Below are 15,397 nucleotides of genomic sequence, written 5' to 3'. Positions count from 1 at the left end.
CGTGCTGCTGAGTCGGTGACGACTTGGTGGTGCCACAAGGTGGTGGAAAAATAGAGATAACTGGAGAGCATGCGTGGCGAGATAGCTCTCTTTAAAGAAAGACTCATGCTCTTGCAGTGAGAACCGCTTGTCTCTGTGAGTGCAGCCTCAACATGGGCGTCCCAGGCAAGCGATCCACTCTATGTGCACATCTGAGGGGTGCAGGGGAGCATTTTGCAACAAACACTGCTTGAATTTGCTTTTTTAGATGAGAAAATGTGCTCTTTTGAGAGTTTGCCGGATGGCTGCAGGGGAGAAGTGCTGAATCAGCTGCAGCTGTGAAGCAGCGTTAACCATGCGTTCACACCGCCGCCGGCGAGAGCGTCAAAATTCGCTGTTGCCGCCCTGACAACGACGCTGTAGAAAGCTCCGTGGACGTGCTGCCGCTCTGACGTAGATCGAATGTTTTTTTCTTTTTTTAAACTGTATTTAAAGAGGCCGCAAATCAAACAAGCATGTTGATGGATATACTGACCACAAGTAGGGTATAAATTAACTTCATGAAATCGTTTAAATGTGAAAGTAAGAATTAATTGCACACCCGCTGAACAACGAGCGTTCTAGCGCCTATAAAATAGTGTTGCGCGACTTCTTAACAAATTACACATCACTATGAATGATCTTGTCATAAATGATAGGGAAACCCGCACAGCAATGATCAACCTCTCCTACAAATTGCTTGGGAACTAATGTGGTCGGAACCAAAGTTTACAAGCCTGCGTTCTCTCGATTTCTCTCAAGCGGAGCACTTCTACATTCTGACTGGTTGCCGCCTGTTGCCGCCGAACCGCGTCATAGCTCATTACCATAAAGTTGAGCTGATGTCAACTCTCCTCGACGCCCAAATCGTCCAAGACGCGCCGCGCCGCTCTCGCCGGAGCTCGCCGCCCGGTTCCCATTGAAAATGAATGACTTCCGGCCAGCTTGACGCTCTCGCCGCCGGCGGTGTGAACGCACAGTTAATCTGCTTGAGGCTTGTTCTACGGCAAGCAAGAGGCTTCTTTCTTCTCTTTGGAGCCAAACATTCAGAAATGTTTTAACCAAAAATTGCTTTCAGCACAACTTAAATAAACAGTCGGCCTTGCCTGTTTTGGCGGGCTGAAAATATATTTGTCTGTTCAGGTGCACAGACCTCAACCAATCAGGCTTCAGTATTCTGAGAAAATATTTTCCCCATAAGCATCAGAAAACACTGACGCAATGTGAGTGAACCGTATTGAAAGGGAACTATAATGACAACTACTGTATATTTGTGTCCACACCAGTGGAAGATATTGTTCTGTTTATTCTAAGTGTGCGCTGCAGTTTTGTCGTCTGTCACTTTAAATGCTTGAGCGCTTTAAAGCAGGATGGATTCTGATTGGCTGCCATTGTTTTTATTGTTTGTCTGCTAAAAAAAATCTTTCTGAAAGTTCTTCCAACAATATAGGTGCTCTCTGTTGTTACCGTTATGGTTGTGCTGTGGAATTCTGCTATTCCTTTAAAGGTCCCATGGCATGACATTTTTATTTTATGAGGTTCGTTTTTCAACATTAATATGAGGTCCCCTAGCCTGAATGTTGTCCCCAAGTCGCTAGAAATTTCGATCAGTATAAAACGAGTTCAGGCTGTCTTTCTCTGCCTTTGAGAAAATGAGAGCTCAGATGAGCTGATCTTGAATTCTCCTGTTATGACTTCATACCAGGAAAGGTTTCCTCCCCTTCCTCTGCTTTGCCCGCCCAAAGAATTAGTAGAGAAAGGAGTCCGTTTATCAGTGGATGTCAGCTCAGGCTTTACCATATGGATTCAACAGCACCGCCACAAACAGTGAGTAACAGTGTTCATTAATGCCTGATCTGGGATCAGTGAGTTCTGATATGTAGCTAATCATTCAAGTTCACTCAGACTTTCTTTCTAAATCGTTTAATACTGTCAGTCCTGCAGCTGGCCATCTTGATGCATCAGTGAATCAAGCCAGTGACTAAAACCATCAACCTCACATCATTTCTGTTAGCAGCATGAAACAAATCTGTTATTTAAATGATTAAACTACAGAGAGCAATCAAAGAACACTCTTTATAATGTTCGGATTGGTCAATCACCCGTTTGAATGACGCTGCTCATTATGCTCAACTGAAGCTGTTAACTTACTGTATTCATGTCGATGTCGTGTTTGTTGTTAGCTGTGGTGAAAGCATTTTGTGAGAGAAATAACGTTGCAAAGTTAACTCGTGTTTATTCAGAGCTCTCAGATACAAACAAAATAAACTCGCGCTCTCAAAAACTCGGTAAGATAACACTTCCTCAGCAATTTTTCCCCAGCTCCCTCTCTGTCTCTCTCTCCACTGTCAGCGCTGCTCTGCTCACGAGTAGCGCCTAACTAAACCACGCCCCCATCCGCACGTTATCTAATTTAAATGCAAAGTGTCAGCCAATCACAACAGTGGGTGTTTTCACTGAAGACTCACAGCAGACACGCCCCTTGAAACAGAGCATTCTAAACTGAGGGCTAATATCAGTAAAGAAAAAATGCCTTTTATTTCTAAATTATGATTTTTTTTTTAATGTAAAAACCATACTATAAATATAAGTACACCCCAGGAGACATTATAAAACAATAAAACAACCCATGCCATGGGACCTTTAATATTTAGAAATATTTTCAGAAGTATTCGTTGTTGTCTTTGTTGTGAACATGCCTTTAGTTAGCACGAACTAACAACGAACAGCATTTATTCATTTTAGTTAAATTAATAATACAATATTAAAATCAAAAACTTTAAAATATATAGCATTACCGAATGAGACCTTACTGTAAAGTGTTACAATGATACTTTTATGGTAGGTTTGATCTTCCATTCTTAATAAATGCATGGAAGTCTTCAAAATGTGTCTTTTTGTTGATTAACAATGAGGGTGATTAAATGATAGAATTCTAATTTATGTTATACAATGGGGTTTTATACATTTGTTTACAGTTGTACTTTATTTTACAGAATGGGTACTTCCAATGTACTTTCCAAGAAAGTACTGAATAATATAAGGTAATTACATGGGTTAAGATTAGGCTTAAGGGTAGTACTAGTACCTTTATTACCCAGTTATTGTAATTATTAAAATAAGTATGTATAGTATGTAAATGTGAAACAGGACTGTAAAATAAAGTGATACCATATTCACTTTCCTCTATGCCTTTTGTATGCTTTTCTCCATTGGTGAGTTTTGTGACTTGAGTATACGCTGGCATAATATAATCGTGCCCCTTTCGTATAGTTTGTTCAGAAGAGCTCATAACATGGGACATCCCTTCCTCAGGTAATCACCCTCTTAGAAAGAGAAAAACCAGCACTCAGGGAGAGAAATACACTACTGCCTGCCATACAATTACTGGATTAATCATGTTATTCTATTGCTGAACCCCCCGAGAGAGCGAGAGAGATGAGGGGGGGGAGAGATATTTTGTTAAAGATCTGCTTTTTCAGAGCATTTTCCAAATGGCTTGTTAAAACCAGGAGGTCACAGGGTCAGGACTCTTAATTATACTCCAACAGGGTAGAAATGGCCAGAAGAGAAGCGGTAGGAAAAGACTAGAAAAGAGGACGAATGCAAAATGATATTGCAGGAAATTACAGCTTTGGTAATATTGCAGAATCCCCCCTATTTCTCTATACAATGCAGATGAGCCCCACAATCAGGTCTGGCGAAGGTGTCAGTGCAGGTCCTTATTAATAACAATACAAGAGAAACGGCCTCTCATACAAAATCACTGTGCCCCCCTCTCCCAATGTGAGAGTGCAGAAGAAAAAAACAAGAGAAGTGTCTGGTGAATGTATGTTTTTTTTTTTTTTTTAATCTTTATCTTTTTTTTTTTCTACAAGCATTTTTTTCTTCTTCCAGATTCGCACATCACTATATGATGATTAATTTGCTATGCATAATTATTTTCTGGTTTGTTTCTGCCTGTTTTTCCCTGATGGACACTATTCACTCGTCAAGTGCTTGCATATTGTTTTAACATCACCTACACTGTAAAATCGAATTAGTTAGACTTCCTTAAAAAATAAAATTAAAAAATAACATGCAAACCGATTGCCTTAAAAAACAATTGAAATAGTATGGAATAGAATGTTGTGCTAACAAATGCTTGCTTAGTATCCGGTTGTTAAGGCTGACGTAACGCGGCAGCTCTTCCGGGTCCAAACGCTCTATCTTATACCACAAGAAAAACTACAAACGGTGCTAATATACACACACAATGTGGTGTGATACTACAAAAAAAGCTATAATCATAACCTTTTTCTCCATACCAAAATTCCAGATGGCCAGACAGGGATTCATCTTTTTTAAATCGTTAAAATATTAATGTATGTGACGCTGTGAGCACAGAGACTGTTGTGTAGACTGTAAGTATTTAAAATGTTAAACTTTTTTTAAACGTTTGATGTTTAATATGAATAAATCGCGCTCATAAACGGGGCGTCAATGGCATTCTCAAGTGAAACGAGTTGAGGCTTGGACCCAGAAACGGCGTTCCTTACGTCACGACTTAACAAGCGGATAGTTCACGTACACAAGAGTTCTAGTAACTAAAAAGAAAGTAGAGATTACTTGATAATTTACTTTAGATGTACTCATGACTTAGTATAGCTACCATTGTTGTGTTTTGCTTGCTGAATGTTGAAGTTTGAATGTGACTCAAATTATGATCAACTGCACAATTTTCTTACAAATATAAACCTAATTAAAGTGTTTATGACGTAAGTGCTAGCAATAAAATTGTAAACAATCATCATATGATATTAAGGGAAGAATTACACAGGTTGCTTTTAAAAGGTGACCTAATTTCTGCCTAAATCATTAACCATAGTTAATTATTCAGTCAGAAGATATGTCAACTTTTAAATTCAACCTATTAATTATTTATCTTTCCTTGAAACCTTATAAGTGTGATTTCTTGTTGCATCACTGCATCAATAGGATGAGAATTACAATATTATAAATGTTCCAAGAATGTTTTTTGCTTGACAAGGCATAGTATGTAAATGGTACAGTTTTCTAGATTTTTACAATTAAGTTAAGATATTAAGTAAAGTTAACTCAAAAATGTTAGTTAGAATCACTGTTGGATTTTAGTGACTCTTGTCAAATTTGACCAATGGAAAACCAAGTCAATTCATGGTTTGAGTACAATTTTTCCTAAAGAGCATTTTTGAATGTGTTCTAAATGGTTTATTACAATATAAACTAATTATATATTACATTTTCAACATTTATTTTTACTTTAATATTACTTAAATGGAACACTGTATGTGAAACACTTACAACTTATGTATTATTCTAATAGTAAATAAATGGTCGACACGTTAGAGCTGCAATTTTAATTCATGTGCATTTTTTCCATTGTGGCTGCAGCAGTCAATATGGACCCACTTTGCACATCAAAATAAATATCTTCCTTCATACTTATGCAAAACTATTTGTTGCGGTACAAATAGGTGTTTAGGAAAGTGCTTTAACGTGCTGAAAGGTCAAAGGTGAAAGACCATTACTGGTTCCTCAAACATGGGTCAAATTTGAGACCAAAATTTGAACCTTTTTTCTTAAATGTTATTTTTATGAAACATTTTGGAAACAGTTTACAGTGTGGTTTCATTTGTTAACATTAGTTAACTGCATGAACTAAAAATGATAAAATATTTCTAAAGCATTTATTATTCTCAGTTAATTTTAACATTTACTAATACGTTATTAAAGCCATAAACTGTTGCTATTAATATTATTTAATGCGCTTGATCAAACATGACTAATCGTGTTAACTAATGTTAACAAAGATTACAAATGTATTTCTCATTTAGTTAGTAAATGCATTTACTATACATCAGCTAATCACACCTGTATTTTTACAGTGTCACAAAGCCTGCTTCCAAACAAAAAAAGTGGTACTTAAGGACAGGTCAAAACTGACCTGAAGACAAAAAAGGGGCTAAATAATCTCACCATGACCTCAAATACTGGCCGTCATCTTAAAACAAGCAAACAAGGCTCTTTTAATCACCCCCCGTGTGCCCTTTTAAAGGCAATCTTTTAGCTTCTCCATCCGAATCAGCATGTGAGTGCGGCCACAGTGGTGACATTTTAATGTGGGTGTCGTCGTCTTGCCACCCTCACCACCCCCAACAACATGAGACATGCTGTCTGATTTCGTATTCATACCGCGCATATTAATCAAGTCGCCCTGGCGCTGGCCAGTTTCGTCCCTCCATTCTGTCTGCCAATCTGCATATCCGCATATTACAGGCGGAGGGCCCCGTATTTAATTTCCTACAGGAGCAGATAATGATCGGCTTGTTCATGCAGAGGGGGGCCTTTGTCAGAAGAGGTCTGATATTTCACATGGAGTAGGAAAGCTCTGATTAATGCCGTGCTGAGCGGAATCCGCCGGCCTGTCGTTTCATTACAGGCGAGGTGATGAAACGACTCTTGGTGTCGGCAGGATCGAGGGTGGCCATTCGGCAGATTTACTGATGCTGTTTTAATATGTCTGAAAACATCTGTGGAGCTGGAGAGTGAGCAACAGGGGGAAAGTGAGGAGAGACCTGCTGACCCTGTCAGACACTAATACGAGTCATTTGTAATTAGGTTTTTTACATCAAACATGAGGCGACTGTCTCATTGATTAACCCTCGGTGTGTTAGAGCTGGCGGCAAAAGAGTTCTGACTGGCCCGTCTCTTCTGAAACAAAGAAACCGGCAATAAAGATTTCAGTTTATTTGCGTTGGAAGGTTAGCATGACCTACACTCTTAAAAACAAAGGTTCTTTATTGACGTCTATGATTTCACAAAGAACCTTTAACAATCATGGAACTTTCGGTTGCACAAAACGTTATAGTGGAAGAAGGATCTTTAGAACACTAGAATGTTCTTTATGCTACACACTTTTAAGAGAAGTTTTTCGCAGTGATGCCACAGAAGAACCATTTTTGGTTCCATACATGTTTTTACATTGTACTTCTATGTTAAAAAATACCTTTTCGTTACAACATACTAGTTAAAGACACCTAATATAAAGTGTGACCGAAACATTTAAGTAAATAACAGTATAGATTTCTTGTTACATTTTGTGAGACAACGTATATCTACACAATATATATAATGAGGTACTCAACCAAACAGAGACCTCAATTGGTAGTGCTACACAATAACGGTAACAGTCAATGCATAGTTTTTGAGTAGGAATGGTTAATTTCTAGATTCACAAAACCAAGTTAAACCTATAACAACAAAAGCAATGATAAAACGAGAAGTATGAAACTGAAAAAAATACAACCTTATTAATTAATCATACCCCTTAGCATGTTGGGGACCTCAGTACCAGAAAATTGAGTTTTTATTTTTAGGTAGGTTAAACTTTGATACTTACTCAAAGAATAATTGTTAACATAAACAATTTCAAGTAAACATAAATTAAATATTATAATGTTATACTCAAACTGTGAGAAGAGCAATTAATTTTTGCAATTCAAGTTCAGATGCTTTAGGATTGCATGTGATTGGATTTGTCCCTCCGAGGCCTCGTTGTTTTTTGAGTCCTACACAGTGGTAGATCATGCAAGACCTCTGAGGAATGGCTGCTGTGCCACTGTTTGACAAAATGTAATTGATTTAACAGCATTGTAGTCGTGCTAGATTTACATAACTTTCTCCTTACATCCAGAGAGCACTTGACTAATTAAAATGTTCTGCAAAATGAGAGTTGTTGACAGTTGTTTGTCAGCAGATTGCACTCTGGGGAGGCAAAGTTGTGATGTTTCTTGGGCAGTCAAAAATATTTGTTTCCCTGTGTTTTTTCCAGCATCTTATGTACCAGCATTTTATAAAGGTCATATCAGGGTTGGAGTTTATCTTTTAGGACTCTATAAGTGAGAAACCTGGGTTAGGCAAAAGCTTATATAGCCTACATCATTTAAAAGTCCACATTACATTTGAAAGTGATATACATGTATGTTGTAGCTTAAAACTTTTAAATATAATATAACTTAATGGTACACTATGTCATTTTTTTGTTCAAAATGAGTGCTTATATTTTAGACCTGGCAGGATGGTTTTCGCAGGAATTTGCACACATGCATCACTCGCCCATGCATGTCTCGTCATATGTGTAAATAGAGTTGAAAGAAAAGCTTGACATGGACCATCTAAATCTCAAACCTTCAGGAAACACTTTTTTTTTCTGCAGGCAAAAAGAGAACCAAACAGAGCTCGTAATAAAACAAGAATCAACATTGGCTTGGCATTTCAGAGATAGCTAGAACTGAGGGAATTGAATTGTTGTAAAAGCGATGCAGAGATGACATTTTTATTTCTCAACGGGTGCTTAAGGTATTTTATTGAACAGATAAATTGTCATATGTAGCTCTCTAACACTGTTCTTTGTAAAGCATTATCTATTGTAAAGGGTCATTTCATTATGGTTGTGGTAGTGATAATGCGTGTTGACGCAATCTACTCAAGAAATTTAGAGCCACGAGCTGCAACTGGATGCAACGCATCATCGTATTTACAAACAGGGGAGCTGATGAAACATTCATTATTTGTATATAAGCTGTCCGACTAGCAGCAGCAAACTATACTGTAGAGTCTGTGGGGAACAGTTCTGGCTAAGAGGTAACAACTAATCTGTTCTACCACCTCACAACATTCACTTCAGGAGGTTTATCTTATTGCTATTTTTGTATTATTTCTTATACTTTGTCGAGGGTCGAGACGGGAGTCATGTTTGCTTCTATTGAGCCTAATTTCTCAAAATTGTGTGTGTGTGTGTGTGTGCGCGCGCTTATCCTGGGTGCCATGAAAACAGTGCGCGTTATAGTAATGCTACCTTCACATGCTCTCATAATTATCGTATCGAACGGCCTCACATTTTGAAACTTGAACGCAATGATCTCGTAATCATGACTTCCTAAATTGGAATTATCAAATTTCCGATAGCACGTGAAGGCAGCATGAGCATGATAGCTGGTGACTGCTGAAGGCTCGCACTTATCACAGGAACATGCGCAGAGTAACGGCTGAGCTCAGTGTTTTGACTGAATAATACTGTTTCTTTCTCGCAAAACCTTATAGTATGCCTCCTAAACACTTTCCATAAATGCCGCACGTCTCACTGTATCATTGCGGGATTGTTTTGTATTCTTTTCTTAAAGTTTTTGCCTGGTCGCTATTCACTGCCATTAGAGGAAGGATTGCGTGGAGGACTTTTATTTTTTACATTTCTGCTTTTAAGGTCCGAAAAAGATGGGACATATGGGGCATTAGAACGACAGCAGGGTGAGTAAAAGATGGCTTTATTTTTATTTTATTTTTTCATTTCAGGGAGCTTTTTCTTATCATTGTTAAAATCTCTGCTGCTATATTTATCTGCAACATTTGTTGTTTAATTAGTTTTGCACACATGCACAGTAAATGTTCTCAAAACTAAATGCAACGTTTCTTTCTTTCTTTAAAAAAAAATATATATATATAAATATATATATATATATATATATATATATATATATATACAGTCTTGTTCAAAATAATAGCAGTACAATGTGACTAACCAGAATAATCAAGGTTTTTAGTATATTTTTTATTGCTACGTGGCAAACAAGTTACCAGTAGGTTCAGTAGATTCTCAGAAAACAAATGAGACCCAGCATTCATGATATGCACCCTCTTAAGGCTGTGCAATTGGGCAATTAGTTGAATTAGTTGAAAGGGGTGTGTTCAAAAAAATAGCAGTGTGGCATTCAATCACTGAGGTCATCAATTTTGTGAAGAAACAGGTGTGAATCAGGTGGCCCCTATTTAAGGATGAAGCCAACACTTGTTGAACATGCATTTGAAAGCTGAGGAAAATGGGTCGTTCAAGACATTGTTCAGAAGAACAGCGTACTTTGATTAAAAAGTTGATTAGAGAGGGGAAAACCTATAAAGAGGTGCAAAAAATGATGCCAATGCCTTAAAATGGAGAGCAAAACCAGAGAGACGTGGAAGAAAACGGAAGACAACCATCAAAATGGATAGAAGAATAACCAGAATGGCAAAGGCTCAGCCAATGATCACCTCCAGGATGATCAAAGACAGTCTGGAGTTACCTGTAAGTACTGTGACAGTTAGAAGACGTCTGTGTGAAGCTAATCTATTTTCAAGAATCCCCCGCAACGTCACTCTGTTGAAAAAAAGGCATGTGCAGAAGAGGTTACAATTTGCCAAAGAACACATCAACTGGCCTAAAGAGAAATGGAGGAACATTTTGTGGACTGATGAGAGTAAAATTGTTCTTTTTGGGTCCAAGGGCCACAGGCAGTTTGTGAGACGACCCCCAAACTCTGAATTCAAGCCACAGTACACAGTGAAGACAGTGAAGCATGGAGGTGCAAGCATCATGATATGGGCATGTTTCTCCTACTATGGTGTTGGGCCTATTTATCGCATACCAGGGATCATGGATCAGTTTGCATATGTTAAAATACTTGAAGAGGTCATGTTGCCCTATGCTGAAGAGGACATGCCCTTGAAACGGTTGTTTCAACAAGACAATGACCCAAAACACACTAGTAAACGGGCAAAGTCTTGGTTCCAAACCAACAAAATTAATGTTATGGAGTGGCCAGCCCAATCTCCAGACCTTAATCCAATTGAGAACTTGTGGGGTGATATCAAAAATGCTGTTTCTGAAGCAAAACCAAGAAATGTGAATGAATTGTGGAATGTTGTTAAAGAATCATGGAGTGGAATAACAGCTGAGAGGTGCCACAAGTTGGTTGACTCCATGCCACACAGATGTCAAGCAGTTTTAAAAAACTGTGGTCATACAACTAAATATTAGTTTAGTGATTCACAGGATTGCTAAATCCCAGAAAAAAAAATGTTTGTACAAAATAGTTTTGAGTTTGTACAGTCAAAGGTAGACACTGCTATTTTTTGAACACCCCTTTCAACTAATTCAACTAATTGCCCAATTGCACAGCCTTAAGAGCGTGCATATCATGAATGCTGGGTCTCATTTGTTTTCTGAGAATCTACTGAACCTACTGGTAACTTGTTTGCCACGTAGCAATAAAAAATATACTAAAAACCTTGATTATTCTGGTTAGTCACATTGTACTGCTATTATTTTGAACAAGACTGTATATATATTAATTATATTAAATATATCGTAATTGCCAGAAGCTGCAATGTATATCGCAATATGGATTTTAGGCCATTTCACGTTGTTGGTTGTCGGTAAAAAAAAAAAAAGTGATCTCTAAATTAGGCTATAATAGACAGTGGACTAAACGCTACTACAATTAGCAATCTCATTCCAAAATCTTTTTGTGTGAAGTGAACAAATCCCTGACACTCAATTTTTCATAACTCGCCTGTTTGTACTTAATAAACAAATAAAAACATTTGGCGCGAGGTCACAGCGTTTGGGTTTGCGCGCTCACAAGGTTTGCAAAAAGTAAACAGGCTAAAACACTCGAGGTTAGAGCCAGGGCAAACGACAGTATGAAGCGTCATTCCGCATAAGATGGGCTTACATTTGGAAATATATTACATCTACATTTCAGTGGTAACCAATAAGGTTTGGATCATCATCTTTCTTTATTATTGTAAGCACTTCCTCGAACTAATGCGGCGTCTCTTCGGAGCTGTCATTTTCTTAAATGAGCCGCGGCAATTTTTCAAATGAGCTTCTAACGCTAGACAAACGCCTTTATTTTCAACGCGATCACCTTGTACCCAAACCATTTCGAAACTAAGGAGCCATTTGTTTGTCGATTACTAACAAGCTCCTCGGCGGCGCGTTTGCAGGACTCATGTTTCGCGCTGTAGGGGATTTAAAAAATAAGTGACTTGAGTGGGACAGTGCGTGTGTGTGAGCGGCAGAGAGATCATAGAGAGATGCGACAGAGTTGCGAAACTGCAAGCGCGGCTCGCGGCTAATCGGTTAACCGGTTTCAACCGGCTAATGAGGCTCGGTCGGTCAAGAAAATGTTTCGTTTTCGCCATCCCTAGTGTGTAAATGTACGTTTTTGACCAACGGTTTCCACTTCTTGATTTTTTTAGTTCTCACTAAAGCACGCTCTATTTTGCTGATGATTACTAAAAGTCTCTCTTTTTTTTTTAATTGTGAGGTGCTTTTGTGACAATAGTTTAGGGTCATTTAGATTATTCATTTTTATTTTATGTTTGTGAAAAAAGTCTCTTATGCTCACCAAGGCTGCATTTATTTGATCAAAAATACAGGAAAACTGTAATATTGTGAAACATTATTACAAAATAAAATAACTGTTTAAATATATTTCAAAATGTAATTTGAATTTTCAGCATCATTACTCCAGTTTTCAGTGTCACATGAAATTAGAAACCATTTTAATATCCTCATTCGCTGTTCAAGAAACATTTATTTTTCAGGATTGTTTGGTAGAATAGAAACAGAAAGTTCACAAGAACAGCATTAATTTGAAATTATATTTTGTAACAATTATCTGTACTGTCAATTTAATGCATCCTTGTTGAATAAAAATGTAAAATTATGTATGCAAAACAGCATTATTAAAGTGATATATAATATTATAAGTATAATATAAAAAAACGAAACACTGGAAATGTTAGTTCATTGTTGCCTCTTGTCTATCATGACTTGAATTGATCTAAAAAAGTGTCCAGCTGAATTTTAAGGAGCAGCTGTTATTGGAACAGCTCTGTAGAATTTGTGTGAATGTTAATTGGTTTATGTTATTGATCGTGCCGAGAGCTCTTGGTATAAAAAGGCTTTGTTGCCACAGCAGCTGAAGAAAATATTGTTAACAGCCTTTTAAAAAACTGAAAAATCATGATTATCTGAATTCTGAAAAGCATTGCTTGAACTCCTCTGTCGAAGAGCCATTGAATTCTGATAAATAATAATTTACCAGATACCCCCAAATTAAATCATTTTAAAGTACCTAAATCCAAATACTTTGCCACAAATATGAAGCACCCAACTTATTGAATCTCAAGATAAGTGTGATGTATGGGAGAAACAGTAGTCTGTAGCCCGATGTGTTGATTTTCAGCTAATGTCCAGCTGACGGAGGGTTAACTGAATCAGTTTAAGACACAGAGGGACCAAGACATAACTCGGTTTGCCCATCAATCCTCCATCTGTCATACTTTAGGTCACAACTGTCATCCAGTTTGTAATGCCATTGTCAAAGCTGGTCCCATTTAGGAGTGTGATGTGCCGTGCGGTATCTCTCCTCACAAAAGGAAGTCCAATTTTTCCTTCTGTGCTGCTTATCTGATGGTCCCAGAAATTTCATTTGATTGTAATTTTGATATGTGGAGTGCTTTTTCATAGCTTTTTCAGAATTTGGAGACTGACTGAGGGGCCTTCAGTAATGGGTTTTACGCTGGTATACTTGGCAAGCCTGCTTGACCAGGTTACCAAATCCCTTTTACATCGAATCTCACACAAACTAAAGCTTATTAGCTTTAAATGGCTTGAATGGATTATATGGGATAATACACTGGCTCACAGGCAGTTTGCCGCAAGGCCGGGACTTTATTAAAGGTGAATGACATTCATGCTGCGACTAGCATTAGCGTGCTAATTGTGAAGACTGTAATTAGCCTTGTATAGCAAGGTTAGTGGCCTAGAGAAACGGCGCTCTTTCTCTCACACAATGTCACACGCACATCGTGGGGAAAATGCTAATCTGTTGTTTGACTATTGTGCTTGCAGACCTTGGAAGATATGAGCGTGAACCTGGAGAGGCAGAGGAGCTAAGGGAGAAAGAATCATGGAGAGACAAAGCGTGAACTGAGCAAAACACAGCGGAGGAGAAGGTGAGCGTGGTCGATTAAAGGGAGGATGGGAGAAGAGACTGTGAAGTTTAGGATAACAAAAGAATACAGAGAATTAAATGTCAAGGAAAAATGTTCAGGAAAGCTCGACTGAGCTCACTGGAAGGAACATTCCAAGGAAAATGAAAATTCTGTTTTTATTTACTCACCTGCTTGCTGTTATTATTCATATTTTGGAATACAAAAGGTGTTTTTTTTCTTCCAGAAATTGTCACACAGCTCTTCTCAAACAACAAGGTTTTTTGGTGACCACACCTGTCAAGCACCAAAAGAAAAAAAGAAAGAAAAAAAGCCTTACAAAGTATGTCCATACAAACTGTGCTCTATATTTCAAGTCTTCTGAAGCTGAATGATTATAAAAATGTTATTGAAATTATTGATTTTTATTATTCACGCATAATCTTACATGTGGCCTATATGTTCACATCCAGAATTCAAAAACAGTCACACTGACAAAACATTTTGTTAATTTGGATGATTATCATTGAATAATGACAAATTGAGGTCTGCTCCTGATTCATACAGCTGTTCCAAGACAAACACGGTCTCACTCCTATTTGTCACATATTGATGATTGAGTGACATGTCTTGCAAATTCCAATATGAACACACACACACACACACACACACACACACACACACACACACACACACACACACACACACACACACACACACACACACACACACACACACACACACACACACACACACACACACACACACACACACACAAAATTATAATTATATATATAATTGTAAATTAAATTATATTAATGTATCCTATGACACACATAAAATGTATGGACTATGTTTCTGGTGTTGTTGGATGTTTTTTCCTACATTTTGAGCTTGACAGCCCCTGGTCCGTAACTGTCATTGAAAGATGAGTTGCAAAGCAATTCTTCAAAAATGTATTGTTGTGGGAACTATTCTTTTAAGAAACATCCAGATCATTATAGATCTCAAAACAAAAACAACAAAAAAAAACCACTCAAAATCTGACAGAACACTCAAAGCCTTTCCTGAGCTTTCTTTCAGAGTCCCTCATTCTTTGTGTAGAACTTCTGAGTTCAGAACAGTGTGTGTGATAAAGCACTGGACAATAGAATACATCTCCTTCCAATGTCATGGAAAGAAGGCTTTTTTTTCCCAGTGTTTTCTCTTTCCTTCAAAAGATGATAACGAATATGTCTGAAACTGGATCTGAAGTGGTTTAGAGCATATGAAACTGTATTGTGGATTTCGTTTGTACTGGATTTGCTTACTTTATTACTTAGTTTGGTTTGACTTCATGGAACACCTTCAGCAGAGCTCATGCAATCTCCATGAATTCATGTCAAACTCAATCCAATTCAAACATCATCTGTCATTCACCCATCAAGCTGTGCTTGCCCTTCAGATGCAATGAAATCTTCCAACAGACTGAAGATCGATGCAACCGTCTCCTCAAGTCATCACTGTGTGTGTTTTGTAACAATAATTCAACTGTGCAAATCAT

General features: G+C 37.7%; 1 long non-coding RNA gene across 1 annotated transcript in view; it reads left to right on the top strand.

The window, feature by feature from the left end:
- Positions 1 to 15,397, top strand: part of LOC137073937 (uncharacterized) — a 189,382-nt gene that overhangs the window by 98,523 nt on the left and 75,462 nt on the right. Inside the window, exons 4-5 of the long non-coding RNA XR_010904831.1 lie at positions 13,775 to 13,878; positions 14,102 to 14,197. This is a non-coding gene — a long non-coding RNA (uncharacterized lncRNA). The remainder of the gene's footprint in view (positions 1 to 13,774; positions 13,879 to 14,101; positions 14,198 to 15,397) is intronic.

The sequence above is a fragment of the Pseudorasbora parva genome, chromosome 4 (assembly GCF_024679245.1).
Source record: "Pseudorasbora parva isolate DD20220531a chromosome 4, ASM2467924v1, whole genome shotgun sequence".
NCBI classification, from domain to species: Eukaryota; Metazoa; Chordata; class Actinopteri; order Cypriniformes; family Gobionidae; genus Pseudorasbora; species Pseudorasbora parva.
The sequence above is the reverse complement of the archived record's forward strand: the minus strand, read 5'-3'. Positions and strand labels throughout refer to the sequence as shown.